Below are 25,965 nucleotides of genomic sequence, written 5' to 3' on the forward strand. Positions count from 1 at the left end.
ATCCTCCACCTCTGTCCAGAGTTTTGTCATTCAACAACGTCCAATCATATCCACTCAAAGGCAACACATTACGGCAGGAAATAGACAACCTCCTTCGAAAAGGTTGGTAGAACTAGTTCGAAACACTCTCTTCTGAGGGATTCTATTCTAGACTTTTTTGGTTCCAAAAGCAAACGGCACTCTGTGCCTCCTCATCGACCACAGCCCTTTAATTGCTTCATTCACGCTCATTGGTTCTCAATGAAAACACAACAGTGCATTCTAAATGCTCTCCAAGATAGAGGCTTTGCCATTAGTGTAGACTTAACAGATGCTGAATTCAGTGTTCCTATTTACCAGGCTTCCAGGAAGTTCCTGCTGTTAGCCTACATCGTTGTGGTATACCAATTCAGAGCGCTATCATTGGGTCTCAATCTCTTCCCCTGGGTTTTCACTCGTCTCATGAATCAAGTGATGGCACCTTTCCGGACCATTGCAACGGCTGCAACATCAAGTTGCATAAACGACTACAACAAATCAGGTGAGGTTTATTTTACATCAATTCACGAAAACCTTTGTCATATCACTTACCTATCTGGGTTTTCTCATGAACGAGGACAAACCCGACCTAGTACCCTCTCAACATTTTGTTCATCTAGGTATGGAGTTCCATACACAGGAAAACGTGGTTCGTCTCCCTCAGGATTGGGCATTGAAAGTCCGCAACATGGTGGCTTCTTTACTTTTAAGGAGAACCCTATAAGCACGGGAATCTCTTCGTCTCCTAGGTTTATTCAATGCTTCAGCGGACCTCCTTGTCCTAGGTTACCTTTTATGCACTCGTTACAAACGCTTCTTCTTTCTCAATGGAGATCCATATTTTGCACACTGGACCAACCTTTGCTCATCTGCTCACAGCTCGGGCACCATCTGTATGTTTGGGGCAACCTTTATTGGCTTACGGCAGGTATACCTCTGCACTTGCTGCCGATCGAGATTACAATTTGTACCGACGCAGCATTGAGGGCTGAGGAGCCTACCTTCTATCATTTCGGGACTCCAGCGGTGCATGGTCTCCTCACGAAAAACTTTTGCACATCAATCTAATTGAAATGATGGCCATTGTGAACGTTTTCACTGGTGGCAGGAACACCTCTTTGCCAAAGGAGTCATGATTCTGTCCGAGATTTCTAAAGAAGTGACTTATCTCAAGGAAGAACCAAATCCCCAGACCTTTGCATTATGGTATCATGCCTTCTAAACTGGTGTGTTCAACAACAAATTCACATGCATGTTCATTATAGACCGGAACGCTTCAACGTTATAACCGACTAGTTGTCCTGACACAATCAACTGATTCAGACGGAATGTTCTCTTCACCTCTCGGTTTTCACCCAGATCTGTGCCCGGTGAGACCGAACATCGATGAACCTATTTGCGACAAGGTGGAAAATCAAACGTTGTCTCTCCCGTCTTGGATCCAAAAGATTGGGAAATAGACGTTCAATATTTGGATTGTAACAACCGGAGCGCATACGGGTATCCTCCAACACCGCTGATTCCAGAAGTGATACAGATAGATAAGGAATCAGCATGTCGTCTCATCCTCATCGGACCACTTCGATGGGAGAAGTCGTGAATCAACGATCTCCTCAATCTTGCATTAGAAATCCCACAGCAGATTATGGTATTCCCTCATTTTCTCAAACAACCACGACGACAGTGATTCATCACTGTCCAGAACTCCCGAACCTGCACGTCTGAATCGTGTCAAACACGCCCTCAGACTTAACAATTCTCGGAACCACTCGTGAAGATAATCGCTCAGGAACGACGGCCTTCCACTTTGAAAGCGTATGAAGGCACACTGCATATTTTCATCCAGTGTTACGCAAACGAACATATTTACCTCTTCAGGCGTAAATAACACATTTAGCTGATTTCTTCCTCTGGCTCTCTGAAGAATGAAAATTATATCAGTGTACGATCAAAGGCTACCGCTCTAAGATAGCTGGCTCCATTCGTCATCGTGGGCGCAAATATATTGGACTAAACAAGGACATATCCGATTTACTCGGAAACTTTGTGTATACACGGCCTAAAGCGTTGATCTTCTGTCCCAAGTGGGAATTATCTTGGGTATTAATCCGGAAGAACAAGACCCACATTCAACCAATTTCACGCGCATCTTTGACGCACCTTTCTTACAAGACCTGCTTTCTTTTGGCCTTAGAGGCGGCAGGCAGAATTAGGGAAACACATGCCCTGTCCACAGACCCAAATTACCTACCGTTCCAGTACGATGGGTTAGTCTTACTCATGACGACTTCCTCGTTGAACGCCAGAAACCGTTTCCCTTGCACGGGATCCAAACTTTTGTTCTGAGACCTCTGTCTCTCCTTGACACACCACCTGAAGGTCACTTGCAAGACCCAGTCAGATTCTTGAAGTGGTACCTTAAACAGAGCCTTGGTGTCGATGTAGATCGCGCCTTTCTCTCCCTCTGAAATCAGCACAAAACTTTATATCAGCTAAAACTATCTTAACTTGGATCAAGTGGGTTATTCGCTCAGAGCATACGGAAATGACCTCAGCTTAAATTAATGTTTTACGCATCTCGGCTCATGAAGTTAGGGCAGTTGCTACCAGACTAGCATTTGAACAAAACTTTCTAACCTACAGCATTCAGGCTGTAGGTTGCAGATCGGTGTCCACATGCCTTTGCTTTTGAGATCTCTCATCTCAAAAGGCCCAGTTCGATCTGGCTGAATCTATCGCCGTAGCTCTACTGGTCACACTTCCATATCGTTCGGCAGCTTCTTAAAGACCCGGCTTCTCGACTTCCGTTTCATGTGCGGTTGAAATTTGTTTCCCCTATCTAACGCCGCGCCCCGAGAGATGGACTTAGAAGCTGTCTCAGTAACTTATGGGATCGGAGATGGTATCTCAGGGGAAAGTTGATGCCTTTCCTGCCACCTCTTACCTATTCTCCTAAGGTAATATGATTGGGTAATGTATGCGAAGACAAATCCAATTTTTTATTTAGTAAGATGTTTCTTGGAAAATACTTACCCAATCATGATACACATTCACCATCTCAGCATCTTAGCTGGGACATCCTTAGGGAGCATGCCTTCCACTCAAGTAGTAACTCGTATATTCTTACTCATTGCTGCCTAGTCTTATAGGTAAGGAGAGATCACTCTGCCCGACAACCACATGGCAGAAAACTGTTAGCACCTTTTAAACAAAAGTATTATTTGAGAGAGCTGATATTGGTGAACCTACTTTGTACATGTCTATAACGGTGCCTCAGTTTCCGTTGATGTGAAGGGTTTTTGTGTGCAATTTAGACACTTGTGCACATTTCTATATTGCTTACATAAGTACATTTTCAATACACGGTTTATTCGGCCGTGCCCTGTTCATGCCTGTTTCTAGAGGCGACACTTGAGTCACGATTATCTGCATAAGCATTCCATCATATTTAAAGATTCCGCTCCTGTAGCCTAATGGTTAGAGCTCCCGCCTCGGATGCAGGAGGTGGTGGGTTCGATCCCTGATCGAGTCATACCAAAGACTTATAAAAATATTACTAACATCTTCATCGCTTGGCGTTCAGCATTAAGAGGTTGGTGTAAGGACTGGTCGGCCAGGTGTCAGGATAATGTGACTGGGTGGGACATCACTATAAACTGCAACACTGCAGATATCGTAGCTATATAACTGAAAAAGCGTTAAAGCTACGTTACAAATGTTAAACACACACATCTTTAAAAAGAACTTAATCACACACATGGGTAGCCTATGCCACTTCACAAGATAGGTTCGGTGTACATCATGTATCTGTATAATTCCTTCATTTCTGGTTCATGCCTAGGATTTCCCCATTTACCACGGCATTCTTAGCCTTGGAACGTCATGCTTCAATGATTCTACCCGTGCTTGCCGCCCTAGATCTTCCCCCTAGGTAGCCTTGCAATTAAGATCGTCTGCTATCACCCTTTTCTAGTAACCATCATTTTGTATAGCTTTGTACCGACACTGTATTCAGACATCACATGTTCAGGTTAATAACTTCTCCCCTTAACAGGTGGCATTGTCATTACATTTTGCCCGTATGCTTCATTGCTTTATTCGACTCTGTTTTCGATTTCTTGGTCAACTTTTTTTTAAGATTTAGCTCTGCACGGACATTGCGTTCTAAAAGTCAGGTGTAGGGCTAGTTTTATACGTTTTGCTCTATTTTGCCTTAAGAGTATGACAGCGCAAAAACACACAGATTAGGACGAAGACACAAGTGGCCTGTTATCCGACCTTACCTCAGTGTGAAAAGTTTGTGGCTGAGAAGGGAGATAAATCAATACACCCTTCAGCCACGAAGCGCCGGATATTAACACCCTATGAAACAGCTACCGCACCCATGTCACCACCAAAAAACTCGGCATTTTGGGCAACTCATTCTAACTTGCCTTTGTGGGGTTCGACTTGATCCTTATTGCGGAACATCGAAGGACAGAGCTAACAAACAGTCAAGCTCTCGCTCATTCAACACATTTAGGGACAGGTTACATGGAACAAACATCCCATAACCAGTCCCAACTGATTATCCAAATGATATCTTCCCCACATGGACGAACTATTTCCGCTGCGACCGTCCTAGGTAATATACTAGGAATCGAGAAGGGCCAAAACATCAGTATTACGGGTTCAATTACTAACAGCCTGGCTTCCAGTACATCGAACTCGACTTTTACAGACTTGTGGAAGGACCAGTCTAACCATCTTACCACCTCGAGACACATATTCGGCACGATGACACGAATAGTTTCACTCTTCAAGAGAAGATACTCTTTGCTCAGCGACTGTCTCGAAGTCACGGTTTCAAAATCATCCAGCATCTGTTGATCTAACGATGAAAGTGCGAGTCCGACTTCAGTTATTTAAGCTGTCTGGGAGAGTTACAGACGTTCTGAGGTGATTCATCATCAGTTCTTCCGTGGTTCGGCATATATCAGTACTTACACGTGGATATAGTGATTCCAAGTCTACATAATAGTCTTATACAGGAAATTTACGTGAAATTTGCAAGTAATCGGAATATTTGTAGATTTCTTTATTTGAGATTTATTTTAAACGGTTAAATAACGAAATGATGATAAATGAATGAATAAAGTCAAAATCATCTCGCTGTGTTATCTCACAGGTACCTTTACTGTACAATATTAATTATGTCAGTACATAACTGGAAATACATTTTATGTAACATTCTTCTAGTTCTCAAAATCGAAAATTTTACTGTATTGAGCTGGAGACTGTACGATTGGCCCGTTTAGTTGTAGAAAATGCCATAAGTTTTCACACACAGGATGGAAATTCTCGACACTTAAACATTTGCTTAATGCCTCCTTAATTGATTGCATTGTTTAATCCGTTGGGATGTACTCTGTAAGACCACTTCCCGCTAGGAGACGACCGTTATCTCTACTATTGGAGGTTGTGGCTGTCAATTGTTGGAACCATTCATTATCGGGTGAATCTGGTATGGTAGGTGTAACATAGAAGCAAACATATATTAAGAGAAAAAAAATATAATCCTAAATACTTTATAGATGAGTAAATGTAAGAATTTTAGATTTCTGTATGTAATTGTACCTCATGTCCGCGTCATTCTCGTGGCTGTACCACTTCTTTATGTTGACAATAATCACCTAAAGGAAGAAATAAGGATAGGATGATTGAGGAGAGTGGAAGGTGGCCATTATACTCCTTCTTGCAGTTATTGCTTTGATTTATCTTTGCTTGAGATGATGTTGATATTGTAGATGTCATTAAAACTGTTGTCATTGTTGAGATGAAAGAGAAGAGTGAGATTGACAAGTATTCTACATGCAATTAGGAATATGCGCCCACATCTGCATTGAAATATGACCTCGTATCCAATATCCTTTCTTCTACAATATTCAAATCAAATTTCGCCCTTAAAAGTTTCAAATATATTTTTGATTTTTCAATTTATACAATGTTTCATTACGCCGCGTTCAACTAAGTTCTATTAAACTGATGTTGACACGACGATTTGTCTAATATGATAACATGAGATTAAAGGTGAAAACATATCCTCAATCATGTTCGACTTAAAAACATAATTTGAACAACGAATCAAAGTTTGAATAGAGGTCATTTAGAAATACTTGTATTACTTACGCCACTCAAACAATTGACACACTTCCATAGGAGAGACAATACAGTTTTCAATCTGTGTATTCTGTGCGTCCATTAAATTGCTTATTATCCACTCAGGTAATAGAAAGCGGTGGAAAATATTGACTCCCAGTGTTAATCAATTTTCTGTCTGCATGTTCACGTGGAAATTGACTTTCTTTAGGCACGAGCAAATGACAGTTTTTTGTCATACCTATCCGTTTGTCGTTGCGCCTAAGGACACATATACAATAACGATGACCATCGTTTGACGCGTCTTATTGAAGGCAAAATGAACGCCAGGGCATCTGCACAAACAGCAAACAGAATATATATTCAAAACCTGACAGTTTTCTCCCGTAATGCATTCCTCAAGCACAATCGATGTAGGTGGAGCTAAATACGTTTGTCCGCTAGAACGGAAAATACAAATTTATCCTTAAACTAGAAGTTCAAGAAACCAGGAGTTGGACTATCGGCAACTGACAAGGTATTACGGATGTAGGCTTTCAGTTCTAGTCTTGACCCTTCTTAATTTACGTCATTCAATCATGTGTCATACGAAAGTCGGTCCCTTCGCCCATTTGTGAATGTGTGTATTTGTGTGTGATTTAGGTTTTTAACGTCGCTTTAACAAGTTTTCAGTTACATCTATACGATGACTGCTGAAAAATCCAACAGTAAACATTTTTTTTATTGATTTGCAGGAATGACCGTATGAGAACATGCTGGATATATATATATATATATATATATATATATATATATATATATATATATATATATATATATATATATATATAATAAATGAGTGATCTTTTATTAAGAACTACCTTACTAAAATAGATAGAAAGACTACGTATCTTCTTCGAAACAGGAATTCAAACATTATTTTTATAAGACAATATTTGCAGCCTAATTATCTGTAACGCAACTATTATCAACAACCTTTTCCCTAAGTAAGTTGGTTATATCAAGTGATAATCTTATTCCGTTGTCGAGGAAATTATAGGATGTGAGATTTTGGATCATGTGAGCAGGCAGTGTGAAATATGTCCATGTACGAAATCCATTTCATTGTTTCTATATTTTAGCTTGTAAGGTTTTTGGTTAAACTACAGCTATTTAGTTGTTTATATCTATCCTTCATGTGTTTTGAGTTTGTTACAAAGATCGATCGCATTGGTTACAAGTTCACATTCATCAATAATGGCTTACATTTTTGGGCCTTACCTTGAAGAACAAAAACCCAACACAACAATGAGCAAAAGTTATGCTGCATCGTATTGGAAATAGATGCAATTGAACTGACTGGAATAAGTGACCCTTCTGGAACTGACCGAATCGCACTTGGTTGTTTTGTCTTCCTACTCTAAAGCCAAGCTCCACTACTCAATAGACGTTTGATCAGCCTTTAATGCTGCAAGCAAAATAAATGGAGATGCATTGATTTATAAAGATCGCTAGTTGGTGAAGTGGTGAGTTGTTTGAAATATATACGTCTTTTCATCCCAAAAATGGAAAATTTAGCAAAGTTAATGATTTATATGAAAAACTGCGGATTTCATTTGTGATATAGCGATGAAAATATCAAGGAAAAAGAATCAAATAACACATCACCGTAAAAAGAATGTGTACGAGTGAGAAGAAACTAGAAACAAAAATAGTGCACAGCGAAAGTAGTATTATTCGAATGAATAGGTAGTTGAAATTTCTTGTATCAAATATAAATGAAACAATTTATGTTTTCCTGTGATATCCTCAGTAGTGTATTTAAAATAAACACGTGTCAGGCTATTCCTAAACCTGTATTTATCTGCATGATAGCTGAGGTGGATTCACTCCATACACTTAAGTAATAGATACGAGACTATAAAAAGTGTTAAGAAATGTTCTTTCACAACCAAATTTCGTGTTGTGACCATGAACTGAAACATCATAATGTGTAGCCTTAGAAATGACACCATTGTGCAAGACCTAGTGGTTTCACCTACAGGCCAGAAACGGCAGATCACTGAGATTATGTCTCAATAATATATATTTAGACTCTCAATTTGAATTTGCATGATGAATCTTAAGCCCACTTGTGCCGACTCATTTGATAGGTTCATGACGTTAGACACTGATCACTGTGTAATAAATGGTTGAAATCACCATATTATCGGAATCAGCATTCACCATAGTCTGTCCTTGAGCGGAAATCGTAGGCCCAGATATTTAATTTTCCATTTGTCTCTTTATTGACTTAACTCGCAATTGGTGGAGTAGGGTAGAGTCGCGAAAATCTGAAACTGCAGTGCAAATTTGAAGATTGAAAATTCTCTGCTACTTTTGTTTTCACTGTTATTATTATTTACCTTGTAGCTTTCCGAAAATTGTCATGTTGCCTGATCAGGTCCAGGATACCATCCGAATAAATAATATACTCGCATTCTATAGACAATGTGTCTGATAAATTATTATAATCGTCTGAAAGTAACACTTCTGCTTCGCTTACATTCACTCTAAATTGTTCCATAATCAGTTAGGAATCAGGTAACTATGCATCCTGCTTAACATTCATTACCAAAGATTTCGGTCATTCTCTTCTTAGAATGTAAGAGGGGTTGGGGTTGAGTTTCAACGGTGAAGAGGATAAAGTCTGCTGAAGATTATACTTTTGACCCGCAATAAAAATCAAAGACTGTCAAACAAATTAACTTTGGAATCTGATGTAAAGTCATGAAATATGGATACCATTTAAATACATTTATTTCCTTCAACATTTTATTGATTTCATTTTTTTAAAAGTATTTTGTCGCCTTTACGATGTAATTGTAAAGCTCTCTTTGCTACTAATGTGCGATAATTCCATTACTATAAAGAATCCTGAAGAACGTCAATATAGATTTTGTTGAAGGCTAAAACGGAATAAAGAAAGAATCACAACAACCAGTCAGTTATATTTTGACGGTTATCAGTAAACGATATTGCCTTATTTGTGTGTAATTTGCCACATGTTCTCGCTGAGAGCAAAATAATCCGTGTTGGACTTTAATGACATCCCTAACAATTAATAGTATATTTTTTTAAAATTTGACTGGTTGCATTGCAAGTCAGAAAACGCCAGTAAATATTTATTTATAAAGAAGACCACACATCTAGTAAATGACTTACAATAATAAAGCTATGATTAATTCTAGTCATGTAAACTAACGTTGCTTTTAGAAATAAGAGATCTTCATATAGTGAAGCAAGTAAATATGACCAGGCATGATAAGCGTTAAGGTAGATGTATTTCGCTAGGTTCAATGACGAATTTAACCGATACAACAATGGCATTCTTACAATCATTTCAATGAATGAAACCAACATTCAGAATTGCTCTGTCTGTGTCTCTGTGTCTCTCTGTCTGTCTGTATGTCTCTCTCTCTGCGTGTGCTCGTCATGGCACATCAACACTTTGAAGGTAGCATACAGAGGAACGTACTGTAAAGAGTCTTGCTAAAAGAGAGACCGTTGTTCCCTAACCGGGCTGATCCGATGGTGGAAATAACCAATACCCTGCTGGACACGCGTCGAATGAATATAAGTGTGAACCACCTCTGCTTAAGAAGGCATGACCAGTGTTAGCGAAAATCCGACAGTAAGCTTGTAACGAGACTATTCTGACGTACAATGTATATTTTACAGAAATTGCTTTTTTCTGTTATCTGCTGTCTCATTATTCAAATGTTGTACCAAAGTCTCACCTCTCACAGATATGTCAGTAAAACGTTGCAAAATAAATAATATTGTCAATATAAGGCACACTTTCAGGACCCGGATGATGAAGTTAATGCCTATTAAATAAATCCTTATCGCGCGCTTTCTTCACATAACTTCCTACGGTCTTGTTGAACAACGTGTTCGTTTCTCAAGTCACCGAGGTGGCGCATCCTGAAAATCATTTTATTACATTATATAGAAATTAAGTTTCGCTATCGTATAGAATGCAAATAACCAACCCATCAGGTAGATAAAGAGAACCCTTGACATGTGTTAATGGTACGAGACTAATCTACACGCAAATGTCACAGGACAGATGTACTGACCAAAGAGACTGACAAGGGCAATGCAAGTGATTGTCGTTTGTCAACCTGATTAGAATAAAGTGAATGAGTAGTTAAACGAGGATGACTGTGATCAATGACTTTTTATTGATCCAAACAAGGGGTGAAAGTGACCTCATCAAAAAACCTTATCAATACATGTATCAGCTAAAGGAATACGTTCCTGATCAACATCCTTCTCAAGAGCTTTCTTTGTCATAGCTCTGATAACTGCACAAGCTGGGAATAAATCAGGGAATTCATTTTCATTTGAATCGACTTTTTGATCCAAGCAAGGCTTGTCAGTTACCACTGGATTAACCACAACCTTGTCGAACTGGAAAGACTTCATGAGATCTCCTGTTTGTTTCGAACGGCCATTAGTGAAATGGAAGCCACTGAAGTTCCTGTCTGTTATTTCATTAAAAATGGAATTATGTATAAGAAATGGAGACCTCCCGAGATAAATGATGTAATGAGTGGTCAGTCAACTACCAAATTGTAGTTCTACAACCTTACAGACAGGTAATACTTAGTCTTGCCGATGAAACTATTTTGGCTGGTGATTTAGGGATTAATAAGACTTAAAACAAGATCGTGATTCACTTCTATTGACCGAAAATCAAAAGTGATGTTTTGAAAATACTGTAGATCTTGTCATAATTGTTAAATGGTAGACAAACGCAATCAGAAGATACCCAAGACTAATCTGCAACCTATTCCTTTCTTTGGCGAACCATTTCGTAGAATTATGGTAGGTTGTATTGGTCTCTTACGTAAGACTAAGTCGGGTTTACAATACCTGTTGACCATTATATGTGCGTCAAGAAGGTTTCCAGAGGCAATTCCTTTAAAGAATATTAAATCTATAACAATAGTAAAAGCTTTGATAAAGTTTTTATTTTTTTAATCAATTTGACTTTCCCAAATCTGTCCAGCCTGGTCAAGGCTCAAATTGCATGTATGGAGTTTTCCTGTAAGTTATATACGAATTAGGCATTCAACAATTCAAATTTTCTGCTTATCATACTGAGAGCCAAGGGGCATTAGAAAGATTTCATCAGAGTTTGAAAAATATGATTCGGTCATATTGTTTTGATACGGGTAAATATTGGGATGAACACATTCAATTACTGTTGTTTGCTGTTAGGGAATCGGTTCAAGAATCTCTAGGCTTCAGTAACTTTTGATTTGGTTGTGGACATACAATACGTGGACCATTGAAGCTGTTGAAAAAGAAACGTCTTTTTAATGAAGATAATGAAATCAATCTTCTTGATTATGTTTCCAATTTTAAGTACAAGTTGTCAAAGGCTTGTGAGGTCTCAAAGGAAAATATGCACTCTATTCAATCAAAAGTGAACTCAAGATATAATAAAAACTTGCAGGAAAGAGGTTTTCAGCCTGGTGATAGAGTCCTGGCTCTTTTGCCCCCGCCACAAAACCCTCTTAAGGTCAAGTATTATGGTCCCTGCACAGTTGACGGGAAACTAAATTATTTAAATTACATCATAAATAATCCTGGGAGGCAAAAAAATTTTTTTTCCAAATAAACATGATAAAGGAGTATATTGAACGAGATAACGATGTTAAATATGCAATTAATTTAGTTGTTTATTCATACTTAATCCCTGGCTATACCATTTCCAGATTATTAGATTATTTTTCCTGGTTTTATCCATTCTTGATGTTATAGTTAATTTATTTTTGTAGATTATAAAGGTCAGATTAGCGTTTGGTTTAGAGGTGTTTTTACAACAAGTCAGATAGTAATTCGTTAAATGGAATGCAAATGTCATGATAATTTTGAGAGATGTCTGTGATTCCCACCATGAGGCCCTTTAGGTAGTGAATAATGGTGGCATGTGAGAATACCTCATGTGGGGGCGCATTTATGTTACCTGCTTTGCTTACGCCCTTGGTACTTGAATTGCTCGGTAATGAAGGGTCTGCATTTTCTGTTTTGGTTTGATTCCGATCCTCCCGAATGAAGGTAGATATATCAGATTTAGTTGGTTGGATAGTGTTATCATAAACATTAATTTCTTGTTTTAATTTATGTTCCACCTGTTTCTTATTATTGCGTGAGGGCAAGTGGGGTCGTCCTATTTTCAGCTGGTTTGTTGGACTGGGGTGGGCTTAGGTAGTGGTCGGATTAGGGTTTGGCTTAGGTAAAGCAGGTATTTATGGTACTGCCTCCTTTTCTTGCACGGTACGTTTCAATAGGCTTGTTGCTTTTTCTTTTTGCATAAGGCAATTTTTGTTCTGTCATTACTTGGATAATTTCCTCTTCTCTCCTGGTGTACGAACAGTCCTTGGAAATGGGATGATGGGGTGAGCTGCAATTATCCCACTTTTGTCCAATGTATGTGCGTTTGATGCTGTGGCTGCCGCCGCAGTTGTCGCATTGTTTTTTGATTTTGCAACTGCTGGCGTGGTCTCCCCATGACTTGCAATGACTGCAAACGCGAGGTTTGACGTTTTATTCAAGTAGTGGGTACGAGTAGCAATCACATTAAACGAGCAGTGGTGGGGTTGCTTACACTTCCAGTAGGATTATGTTGGTCAGTTGTCCTTGATTTGACTTTCATCTGGAATCTCTTGATATGGCTTCTTGGTTTATTAATTCTATGGTCATTGTTGTTTAAAATATTGTATTTTGGACTGAGTTTAATGACCTCTATGTTAGATGTATTTGACTTTGGTCCATTCATCTGTGTCGGTTTGATCTTGGTTATTTTGGCTGAATCGGGTATTTGCTCCTTTTCCTTGATCATGGTCTGGTCCTGCTGAGTTTTGCTCGGCGTGCTCTATGCTGTTTTTGTGGGGTTTAACGCCATTGTTTAGCACACGATAGGCTATACATGGCGGCCAGTATCAATGATGGAGGAAAAACTCGGAAAGAACCACTGACCCACTAGAAGCCACTGGCAAGCTTTCTCACATACCCACATTGGCTGAATCCGGGACTCGAACAGGCGCCGACAGAGGTGAGATGGCAGTGATCCGTAACGGTAAGCGCTTAATTGGTGGTCACTTGGGGCCTCTCGGTGCTTTTTTGTGAGCGCCTTGTGCCTTGTAACTTTGACATGGGTTGGTTTATTTGATGTATCTCCATGTATTTGGCTACCTGTCTTGTTGTGCTGCACCTAATTATGAGGTTGTTATATCTGAGTCTAATGATTACGAAGGCTCCTGCATAAGTGTTAATATTGATTTATACTAGGCTATTGGTACTAATGTATATGTGTTTGGAGCTGCTGCTGGCGATGAATATCGTTAGGTCTTTTACCAATTCTGTTATTGTTGATAGATTTTCCTTGTTGATTGTTTGGTCCCTTCTTTCGTATTACTTACTGTTTGTTGCTTGGTAGTCACATTTCTCTTGGATATTTGGTTGTTGTTTTGGTTGTTGTCTTGGAATGTGTTTTTATTGTATTTTTCCCTTTGGATATTGCGTTCATCGGAGTCTTACCCTTTCTTTGGTCCAATATCTCCTTTAGTGGTCTCTCCCTCCTCTTTTCCCGTGACAGCATATGGAAACGTTGGCATTCCTGTTCTTTATATGTTCATAGAAGGTCATATATTTTAGGATCGCTATAGGATTTTCCTTGCAGGGGCCTGGTGTTTGACTGGAGTGGATGACTTCTTTCGCACTGTGGTGGTTTGTGTTCCTTGATTTTGAGGTATCTGTCTGCCCCTTTTTGTTCTTGCCTTGTGACAATTGTGGGGTTTGAGCCATTTTTCCCGGTTTGACTTTCTTACCCTTGATGCTGGTGGTAGTCAGTGGTTTTGGGGCATCTGTCATTTTGTTTGCCTGTTGACATTGGTGATTAAGGGAATGGCGGTATGTTGGTGATGGTGGTTGTTGTTGTTGTTTGGTTTAACGCCATTTTTCAGCATACGATAGGCTATTATGAACAAATAAGTTAGTAATTATATGGGAGTGTTAGGTTAATACATACTGTATCAAGCGTAGATAGAGGTCTGATATGTGACAGTTTAAAGTTCATTAGTATTCCAGGACACGGAACAGTTTCCGTTATTACCTGAAATTCTGCTCACTTTCCTAAGTCCCTACCTACCTCCACACACACCTTTGTCATTAACGTTTGTCCGTACATCCTTAATCATGCAGACCACATATTATTACATTTGCCTTCCTAGAGCCAGCAACATTAAGACGTGTTATTATATTTGTCTTCTTAGAGCCTAACACTTTCAGATAACGGGTGTTTATATTCGCCTTCCTTGAGCCTACAACATTGAGACCACATATATTTATCTTAACATTATGAACAAATAAGTTGGGAGTGTTTGGTTAATACATACTGTATCAAGGGCAGATACAACACTGAGACCACATATATTTATCTTATTGCAACCTTCACCTTTCAGACCACATGCTATTATATTAGTGTTCCCACAACTTTCACCTTTCAGACCAGATCCTTATATTTGTCTTCCTACAACCTACACTATTAAGATCATAGATTATTATATTTGTCTTGTGTTAGAACTTTGAGAAATCCTGTCACTTATATAAATTAAATGTGCATTCCTGACATTTAGTATGTATATCACATGACTCATTTTACTTTCAGTTTATGCCGAATGCCGTTTAACTACCAATCCAAATATGAAAGACCTTCCCAGTAAAATTGAAGGAACTGTGTATTTTCGTCAAAAAGTGGTTAGTATGGTAGAGGTAGTTGCGTTGATTTTGTAGTAGTTATGGTGCGCATGCTAGTAGTAGTTGTAGCTATAGCTGCACCAGCTTTAGTGGTGGTGTTGGTGAAAATGTGAAATATGAGTAGTAGTCAGTCTGTTATCCATGTTTACCTACCATATCACAGTCATCAGTCATATTAGTTAATTTCATGTCACTCGTCACTTGAATATAATTTATCAGACCAAGTATCGTCCAAGCCCATGCCTTATACTTTGTTTTGTGTGTGTATCCAATGCTAGACATATTAGTCATTTACAGCCAGCGGTGGAATTAATGTTTAAAAGTTTGTTTTTCATTTAAATATATTTCACAAAAACCCACGATACATTACAGGGCAGAATTGGGTCAAGTGCTGTTTTGGGGCTTTTTTGGGTGGAGATGTGTTCCAAAATTACAAAAGGACACAAACTTTCATCGAAACGTCACGAAAGCAAAAATCTGTATGTTTACTCAAAAGTGTGTATAATGCCCCATAAAGGTGAGCAAAAATAAACCGATGGTCAAATTTCAAGTGACCTGCGGCTGGTGGTTGTCCGAAAACCCTGGATCCCACCCCCCCACCCCCCACCCCCGCCGATCAGACCCTGGATTATCATCATACTTGGCATGACTCTTTATCGATCACGACAATTAATTCTTAGTCTCTTACGGATATAAAGATCATAGTCATAGTTAAAAAAAAGATTCTTCTTGTATTTCATAACTTTGTTCCTATATGTGGAATAAGTTTGTCAAGGTTTTGGTTATTTATTTTATTTATTTGGTTATATTTCATGAATTCCTTCAAGGGCTGCATTCATACTCTGAAAGAGTCGTTATGAAGTTGAGACCGTTAATTTCAAGACTTGCATGTATTACAGCATGCTTCGAGTGTGAACTTGACCTTCTTGCACTTATTTTAATTGTGTTTATTAATTTCATATGTTTCAATTAATATTTTTCAGAGCAGGGATTGCCGAAGAATGGGGATGCTTAACATACGTACGGAAATCCAAGGAATTCCTATGAATGACCAGACTAAGTTACATGGTTTACACTGAATAACTTGAGTAACGGATGCGATTCACTGGGTCCACATTTCAATCCTTTTAATGCAACACACGGTGCTCCTACAGATACACCTGAGTAAGTTACGCACACAGGTCACCTGACATGTTTCGTCTAATATTGGGTTTGCGTTGGATAAATACCTGGGCACGCGCAAGTTGTACGCCGATGCTGATTTTAAGCTGAGGTGTACAATGCACATGCTCGGATGTATATCCAAGTTGATCACCATGGTCGAGGATCGAAGCCAACTTAACCATCTGGCTAAACAATAACTGTAACGTTTTATATTATTTCACTTATATTTGAAATCAAATTCATTTAGATGTTGTCTTCCAAGGTTTTTGCTGATTGTATTTAAAATGTCTAAAGCAATGTTAACTTTGCTGAAGGTCTGATCATTAAGCATCCAGTTGTTTTCTATAAAATCGGTCAAAATAAGTGTGTTCCTTGCATAATAAATGGATCGTACTAATAAACTGGTTGTTGGCGTTTCTCCATCCTTGCAAACTTGAATAATTAAACATCTAAAGAGTGTTGTTTGTACAGATGTCAAATACACTGTCAGGAGTTTTGTTTGCTCCTCAAGAGCTTTCAGATTCCACAGGATTCACAACGTCACAACGTCACAAAATATATTCTCCCTCCCAGTAGGCATGAGCCAACACAAACCACAAAACACCAATGAAAGAAGTTGATGAAGAAAGAATAATACATTGGTTGTACTACAATGACAATATAACAGTAAATGTTAATATGAATCTCCCATTTCTCGAGGCTGCACGCTACTTAAAACCACATTTTAAAATAATTGGCTCTTTTGAGTGAACACATATAGTGAAAGATGTGAAAGATGATTTTTTGTTGGCAGAAGTGTTAGTGGTCGCTATTGAAGGTTTTATGGTATAAGGATAAGACTATATAATGGAATGAAAGGATGCCATATGTTTATTCTTAAAATTACTAAATTCGGGCATTAAAAAGTCAGAATAAAGCTAACCAACCATTGCTTCAGCTGCCCCGTCCCTGACGTCACACTCACATGACCATGACGCTCATTGATCTTCAAAACAGTCGAAAGATCACGTATACTTAAGTCGTTTGTCAAGCCCCTACAACTATACGGGCGGCAGTATGCATATGCTAGCTATTTGATCATATATTTAATATAATGCTGAATATCAACAAAAGAAAACTTGTAAAAACCACGAAAGAAACCATTTTAATGAAAGAATATAGTATGACCACACTTCGACATTATATTTTTACTACTCCTACCCCTGGGTCAAGTCCCTGGGCGGGACACTTGAGTCAATAAGGATGACACCTTTTGATTACAGTTTGATTCCATATCTTTCGTTTCAATGAACATTTGTTCAATTCACTATAAAGATGGGACACGGTATGGTAAAAAAAAAATGCCTTTTACCACTAAGGTGTATTGCCTTCCGAATTACGTCAAGAAGTAGGACATCTTTCGGGGATTCGTTTCTATTAGTTAAACATTCCACAACTCGGTTCACTTTTTAGTTCAAATAACAATATTATTTCACACTTCCCTGTCTCACTATTTGAATGTTGTTACCTCAGGGTTATGCCCCTGGATGGAGCCATAGGTATAGATCTAGGCCCTATTGGTATAATAATAATAATAATAATAATAATAATAATAATAATAATAATAATATTATTATTATTATTATTATTATTATTGTTATTATTTCAATAGAGCATTATCTAGTTTAATGCATATTTATGGCATAACCTGATCGCGTTCTTTACCACTTCTTCACTTTGGTTATTTCCTTGGATTGGACCATTAAATAAAATAGTACAATACTTTTGGGGGAAAATGTGGAATATGTAACATCCTATACTTCCCTTATTTATAGCACACATGCAGTTGAGTCATGCTCCTGTTTGAGGCAATGAGAGTTAGGGGTTATGCCCTTTGATATACGAAGAGCTTATATCGGGTGTATATTACGGGTTTATTAAAACGGTTCATGTTGATCTTAATGTTCTCTTCTATCTTGTCTCTAAACAAGATGCATCAACACACAAATATTAATCTCTACCATTTCCAGTATCCACACTACTGTCCCCCGCCATTTTGAAAATCTAGTTATATGGTCAAATTGCAACTGTAATAGGAATAACGAATAAAGCAACGACAAGAACAGTCCTTGGTCCTGATAGACTTGCGTGCAAACATGGTGCTAAGTATACTCTTTTGATCGCCACAATAGACTGTGCTTATTCACTCCAAAATATCCACGTATTTCTTAATGTGTCATCTACTGAACGGAAGCAGAAATAACTCCACCTTCACGTAGATAAAAGCCTTGATAATACATTAAATTCATGAGTGGAGCATTCTCTTTTGTTAATGACCCAGTCGCACCATCTTGGGTCACGGTCATTTTAATATCTTTGGGTTGTTCTACTTCAATTTTTAAATGCAGGGCTATACTAACTTGCTGTTGTAGTTGTTGCTGATGAATATGATTATGGCGGTGGTGGTTGTGGTGATGATGTTGATGAACAAGGATTTCATCCAATCTTGATTCCGGTGTGGACTAAAAATATTGACAGCCGGCTTCAAAATTATCCATCTCAGACCAATCCTCTTGAAATTTAGACCATGAACGTTCCCTCTCAACTAAGAATTAAAAAGTACACTTGTGACAAAGGTGATTCCCATACTGTGTACATTGTACACTTGTTTAATACAAATTACTTGTTTAATACAAAACACTATTCTAGCTAACATTGTCAATTTTGCTACTTGTACTGTTGTAAGGTCTATGAATGTTTTTCGGATACTGACAGAGTTTTCACACCAATCGAATGAAGAATGTAAAAGTTATTGTATTAATCTGAGACGAAATTATTTATTGTCAAAAAGAGAATTCAAAACTTATTCTTTAATGACCTCAAATAAGTTGTGATTTGTTTTTATATCGTCTACGTAAGAATGGCTAGACACATGTATAACCTTTTTGGCTCAAAAATGCGTCAGCGACGTCAACTTTAAGATTATTTGCAAAAGGAAAAGGTTTGATAAGGGTCGATATTGGGTCCAAGTCAGATAGATAAAACTTGCAGATATAAGAGTTCCTCGCTCTTCGTTGAATATGTATTTAATTCTTATCCACGACCACTTTTATTAAATGAAACCAACCATTACAAAGCCAGGGCATTTCGCCTCTGTTAAGGCATCTATATTTGTGGATTATGTACAGAATGGCTAAAAAGCCAGTTTCAGGATAATGACCTAAAATGATACATCTAGCATTATGCATTTGTATACACTATGCGTAATATTGAATGATTGTATCTATAAGTCTGGCTTTTATTTTCAAAACATCGTTAAATGATGTTTATATTCATGTTTAAGTGCGGTTAATTGCCTCAGTTGATTACCTCTAACACCTATTTTTGTTTTCATTCAAAACGTTAACTTATGTTTATGTTTAGGACTGGCGTACGTGCCAAGAATCGACAGAAAATATGTATTATGATTACGCAAAAGCCGTGTTGACAACATTCTCATTAGTAATAGCCGGATGTTGTAAAAGCGGATAATAAAGAATAAAAACCCAGATGTTCCGAAAATCGATGACCAAAGTGGTTTTGTGCTTGTAAAGGCGGAGGAAGCTTACACTATACCTTATATAGTTATTAATTCAATATAATTATAAAATGATTTTGGTTTAGGAGAAATTATTACCTCTTTTAATACATTTATCTCTACGATTTTCTTGACCGCATATTAATTCTAGTTAATTTTTTCTTTATTGTTTGTTTTTTAGTTACCAAACTGTTTTAGCTGCATATTTGTCGGAATATTTTTTTCTTAAATTATGAAACTTAAAAAGAATTGCTTATATATATATTGCATGTCCCAAACTCCCCCCCCCCCAACGTACATGATAGAGAGGTATTCCTAGTTACTAATTAGACTATGGAAAAATATTGCTAAAAGTGGCTGGCAGGTAGGAAATATAGGTTCAGCAGGTTCAAATCTACCCGAATATACCAAACTTTTTAAAATCTGATACAACTCAGAATGTGCTAAGAGCGCTCCGGTGACCTAAATGGTCAGAGTGTACGCCTCGGATGCTGGAGGTCGTGGTTCGAACCACGGCAGTCATCCCAAATACTTACAAAAATGGTACTTACAGCTGCCTCGCTAGGCGCTCAGCATTAAGAGGTTAGTATCAGGACTGGTCGTCCTGGTGTCAGGATAATGCGACTGAGTGTGACATGATGCTACATGTCTGCGGCATGATGCTCCAGTGCTAGAAATAACTATAATCTGCCACACTGCAGAGATCGTATCTATATGAGTGAAAGCTTGTTAAAGCTACGTTAAAAATCCAAATCACACATACACACAAAAATATGTGATAAACCAACCTGGGTTGTCTGTATCGTCATATAACAAATCGTCTGCAAATCTATACCTCCTGGAATTATTGCACCATCGAACAGTTTCCATAATCTATAAAGAATGTGTGTCTGCTAAAGTAAACTACATTTAATTTGTTTTAGGGCATAATAATTGTAATATCAAAATTACCTCCCTTGTAAACTCTTTTGAGAATAAGCAGCTGATCCAGTACATAATTAATTTAAAAGAACGAAAATTCGTTTCTAAATTAATTTCTGATACATACTTGAAATATATTTAAATATTTGTTTGTTTCTCGGATCTGTAAATTACCGGTAAATAAACAATACAAATACCGATTTTATCTATCACATTAAACATCGCATTAATGCCCATTAATCAGTAATGTCAGCATTCGAATCGAACCATTTTCTTTCAAAATTAACGTAGCCCTCATTTCAGCTCATCTAATCAGGAAAACTTTTGGAAAGTTTAATGACTGCGGAGATAGTTTAATTTGTACTAATGCATTGCAGGTAGCTGCATTTTTCACATTTTCAGCATTCTACAACACAAGCGAGGCCACCGATGACGTCATCTCGAGCGATACATATAAAAATTGCAACTTATTTTTAAAGACAAAGATATGTCAATATGAACTACATAAAGCACATTTTAAAATAAAGAAAATAAATATTTGACAATTCTGAGTCCATTACAGAGCTCCAGAGTCCCTAGCTCTTTGCTTGAAAGTCACTGATACAGTAGATGGTAGAGGTATATACCATAGCACATGCGAGACAACAGGTTATGCTAATCGGCGGTTAAAGGTTAATTCAGACCAGTCAGAGCTAGCAGCTTTCGGACGTAGTTAACTTTTGGTCAAAAATTATGATTACCGTAGAATCGAGATTATATTTGTACGAAATTCTTAGTACTCCCGTGTGGCAGATTGATCTAAGGTGCTCGCCTTTACCGATCACTCGTACTTCTGACCTGTGTCCGCTTGCGTTCGAGTCTCGACTAACGGGGTATTTGAGAAATTTGAGATTTGAGAAATCTTGACAGTGGCTTCCACAGATATACTGACCGCCATATATCTTGTTCCAAACAAAGCGTTACCCCACAAAACCAAACCAGTATTAAATTCTTACCTTTAATAAATAAGCGCTTACTGTACGGACTGGGACCTTGCGTGTAATAATCACAAGAAGAGAGAAATGTATATATTGGATTTAAAAACTCAATAAAATCCCCGTTCCATTCCTCTCTCTCTCTCTCTCTTGACCGCTTTCATCATCAATGATTAGTTTTAACACTAAACACACGTCTTTTTCCTAGTATACAAATTGTCACACTATGGTCATCTCAAGCTTAAATTTGCATATTTTCTCGGATAATCGAAAACAGTGTGTTCCGTCGTAAAAGTAAAATTTGTCACAAGTAAACAACGCATTCGTTTTTTCTTTCTTCGATAAACGTAAACACTTAGGGTCTTTTAAAGGTTTATATCACGGTAAGTATTTATTACTTATGTTTATCATTTGTAAAAAAATAATTCTTGTTTGAAAGCTCCGTAGAGAACACATCTATACTTCCTTTGGTTAAGAAAATCGAGATTTGTATCAGTTGTGTAAGGCTTTACGTAATACTTGAAGACATTATTTGAAACATTGCGTTCTGATAGTATAGTAAGATAGCGGGTGAATGTTTTTAAATGACGGCGAATACTTTTTCTGGGTATCACACCAAATTAGCCAACCGATATTTAAATGGCGGTGAATAGCTTTATGAAAGAGGTTAAACGATTTATTTTGGAGCAGAACCTGTATTAAGTAGTCGTGAACCCTTAAACAAAGCTATTACACAATATATCGGTTTACTGCAATTCTTTTAACGGTGAACTGTTGTCTGAAAAAAATGCGCCCCTATGTTTTATTATGAATCGATATATTATACAAGCGGTTAACCGGTAATTGAATTATCTCTTTATCGAATGCCTTGCAACTGAAAGAGAATGAAGAGAGATCTACTTAGTAACTTCACATTTCATGGTAGGTATTTACATATTACGGTTGTTTTCAAAAAATATAAAACACATTTTTTGGACAAAGTCTTTAAATATATCGTGTTTTGTTTGTACAGTAGAACATTGAAGAATTGCTAAGTCATCTTATACAGACATGCGCATGGCAATGTCGGTATTTTTGTCTTAAAATGTTCTGAGTATATTTCCATCAATAACACAGAAACGTATTTTGCCTGCATAGTATACCAAATTATTTCAGAATGCGACACGTGGGTGACTTTGGAAACGTACGCCAATATGAGGCGGGTCATGTGGCTGAGTCAAGAAATGAACATTTAGCAAATCTAGTTGGACCTAACAGTATCATTGGCCGTGGTCTGGTGGTAAGCAATTTATGTCGTTTATTCTAAATTTTGTATTGAAATTTGCTACGGATCTAAAGTGAAATAAAATGACAGGTTTAACATACCATTTACAATTTGAATCATAAGAAACTACCTAAAGGGAAAAATAGTAGTTCTGTTTTTTTTTTTGTTTTTTTTTTGCAAAACATACCTACAGATTATAATGCAATATTTCATAAGCAATTGATTAACAATATATAGCTCAGGTGCTCGCTAACTGTCAGACCTTCAAGGACCTTATTAAAAATATAAATGTTCAATGAACAGGGATCGATCATTTAATTGGTGATTATGACTTCATGGTGTCGGATGTTTGATTCATTATTCAAACCAGTAAAATGCATTTATCCTGCAAACACAAAAGTTGTTAAATTTCTTGATCGGTTCAAAAATTAAAAGGCGCTTTTCTGACCAGAAATGAATCCAGTTGAAACATCTGGAATCTTTTACCTGACTGGCTTTGATTTGTTATATTAAAAGGTATTTGCGTAAGCTTCACTGATTCATAATACAGTCAGACTCATTTTTAAATTATCACTCGTTGCATAATCAGTCATCATAATCTTATAAGCATAGTTTAATTATCCAGCCACACAGTTTATCAACCTGACTGGAAAAATTGTCAACCCAAATTGTATCACATTCAGATTATTCCCTTAACCTGTCATAACGCATTTTTACAGCCATACACGTTATTAGTCACAAACTACTGCCCCGCCAGACAAAATCATTTACTACTTGTGCAACTTTAAAGAACCCGAGAATAAGTTTTTCCCGAATCGACACGCCCAATGAACCAGCAGGTCACATTGTTTCGCCTCATCAGTCATGATAGGTATTTCGACCTGTCGAATTCATATTCCTGACGTCACATTCATCTGACAAGCAGCTAATCAAATCCAGTTGCATATAAACTTTTAAACACATTTGGAAGTAAGTTCTAGTAAAGGAGTCATTCTACTACTCTTGCCTCGTACAGGCAAAGATGTGGGTTTCGCAGCACCTACCTTATGGGACTGAGTATAAGGGTACCCACTTTATACATACATGTACATGAAGTAAACATCCCTGGTTAAGGTTTCTTGCGTTTAGGTCGGGTTTCTTGCACACCATACATATCGCGTTATACCTGAAATCATGAAACTTGGTGAAGGGATGCGTCTTGACTACAACCTCATTACAAACTTTGATCAGTGTGATCCATATTTTACTCACTTTGACTAAAATTTAAGTATATTTTTTTAAGCTATGTTCATTTCGCAAGCTATCTTCATGTTAAAAGTATGAAAATGAATGATTTTATACATCTATATCAGTACACATCCTAACAGAAAGAACGTTAATTTGACCTACATTTCAAAATTTCCTGGGCTTGGGTTAAGCTTGTGTAGAGTCCTTGACTAAATATGTTCTATATAAATAATGTTATACTTATATTAAGGATACATCTTAATAGGTTCTACATCATTATTGCGAAATGAGAGTTTTGGAACCTATTGTTCATGATATTTAATGACTTAGCTTAAATTTGTGTTCAAATGTAATTTATCGGGTGCTTCTTATATTCCAATTATGTAACTTGATACGTGGCTGCATCTCTGTTAGTAATGCACCATTACAGTCAAGGAAAACGAAAGTGTCTATTATCTTATGCTTTTCTTACATAGGTTAAGTAGTAGTTTAACTCATGAGCACGTTTTTTTATGTCACGATGCGGGACACCCTGTGGTTGGGTGGTCAATGGAGCTCGATTTTACAGATTACCCACAGTTCTCTCCCCTGCTCTCGTAAGTCTCTGCTTGACCAACTTGGATATGAGAAACTTGCCATTAATTCCCTTGAGTTCTTCCTGCACCAGATATACTGGCTGCCATGTACAGCCTATTACGTGCTGAAAAATGATCTGAAACCCTCAGAAAAGCAAGACGTCCATGCTGCGTGTATCCTAATCTGCTTAGAAGGCAGTGTTTCTGACCAATGCATATGGAATTAGAAGTAAATATGGTTATTCAAAATAAACGTGTTTCATGGTTTCCATACGAGGCCTGGTGTGTAGTAGGCAGCCGCCGTAGCTCAACTGAGTGTCGGATTCGCAGTTCATATGTGGCAGGTTCGATACACACCCAGGCCAGCCAGTGTCGTCTACCTCTGTGTGTCCTTGATAAAGGCTCTTAGCTTTCATTTCATCCGCTTGATAAAACCATTTATGTGTTTGAAGTGTCTTTGAAAGCAACACAATCAAATAGATCTAGCAGCTAATACATGTAATTATTGGTGCATGAACTATGATTGGATTATTAAATCTCACTCCAGTGTTACCCAAAACCTGTGACCTTCACGCTGATAAATATGTCTTCCAGAGATGGACACTGACAATGACCTTTGAAACATATATTAGGAACCATGATTTATTTTTAGAAAAATACAAAACCAACATTACTTGTTTTGTAATCATCTCATTGTAGTACCGATACATTGATATGATATAAAAAAGTTCGATTTTTTTTTTTTTTTTTTTGGGGGGATTCTTTTACGCCCTGTCACAGAATACATGTATAGTATGCGCTAATGTTATGTCAGCACACTACTGGCTATATCGTGCTCATTTAAAACAACTTAAAATTTTTGAAAAGTGTAATGTAAACATACAAGCTGCAAAAACAATTGGGGGAAAGTGTCCAAATTATTTTTCTGCATAATAATTGTTTACCTTGGCTAATGATGACATCTAAAAGCTTTGTAGAGGTGAATCATGCAATCGGTGATTGCACTCTGGTTGTTTAGATTTCTGACTTTAAAATACATTCTTTAACGAAATTCTTTGAAAATAGCTCATGCTTTTTACGACGGCTTACAAACCGGTTTCATTTTTCATATGAATGCTCATTCGTGTGATATTTGCTCTATATGAAATTTCAGCTTCACGCAAAAAACGATGATCTCGGTCTCGGTGGTGATGCCGGAAGCCTGACAACGGGAAACGCAGGCGCACGTCTTGCATGCTGCATCATCGAGCAAACGCAAACACCGCACTTCTTCTACTAGGCTTAACAGCTTTGGCTTTAATTGATCAGATATGTGCGCATATTAAAAACTTGAAGTTA

The 25,965-nt window shown here is 37.6% G+C and overlaps 1 pseudogene across 1 annotated transcript; it reads left to right on the forward strand.

Annotated features, from left to right (window-relative positions):
• Positions 1-240: 240 nt before the first annotated feature.
• LOC149801075 (uncharacterized) lies at positions 241-25,965 on the forward strand (annotated as a pseudogene). The gene is made up of 5 exons (XR_016420806.1): positions 241-520; positions 14,846-14,946; positions 15,930-16,110; positions 22,717-22,840; positions 25,781-25,965. The product of XR_016420806.1 is annotated as an uncharacterized LOC149801075 (transcript).

Source organism: Sinohyriopsis cumingii, chromosome 4 (assembly GCF_028554795.1).
Source record: "Sinohyriopsis cumingii isolate HCF-2022 chromosome 4, ASM2855479v2, whole genome shotgun sequence".
Classification (NCBI taxonomy): domain Eukaryota; kingdom Metazoa; phylum Mollusca; class Bivalvia; order Unionida; family Unionidae; genus Sinohyriopsis; species Sinohyriopsis cumingii.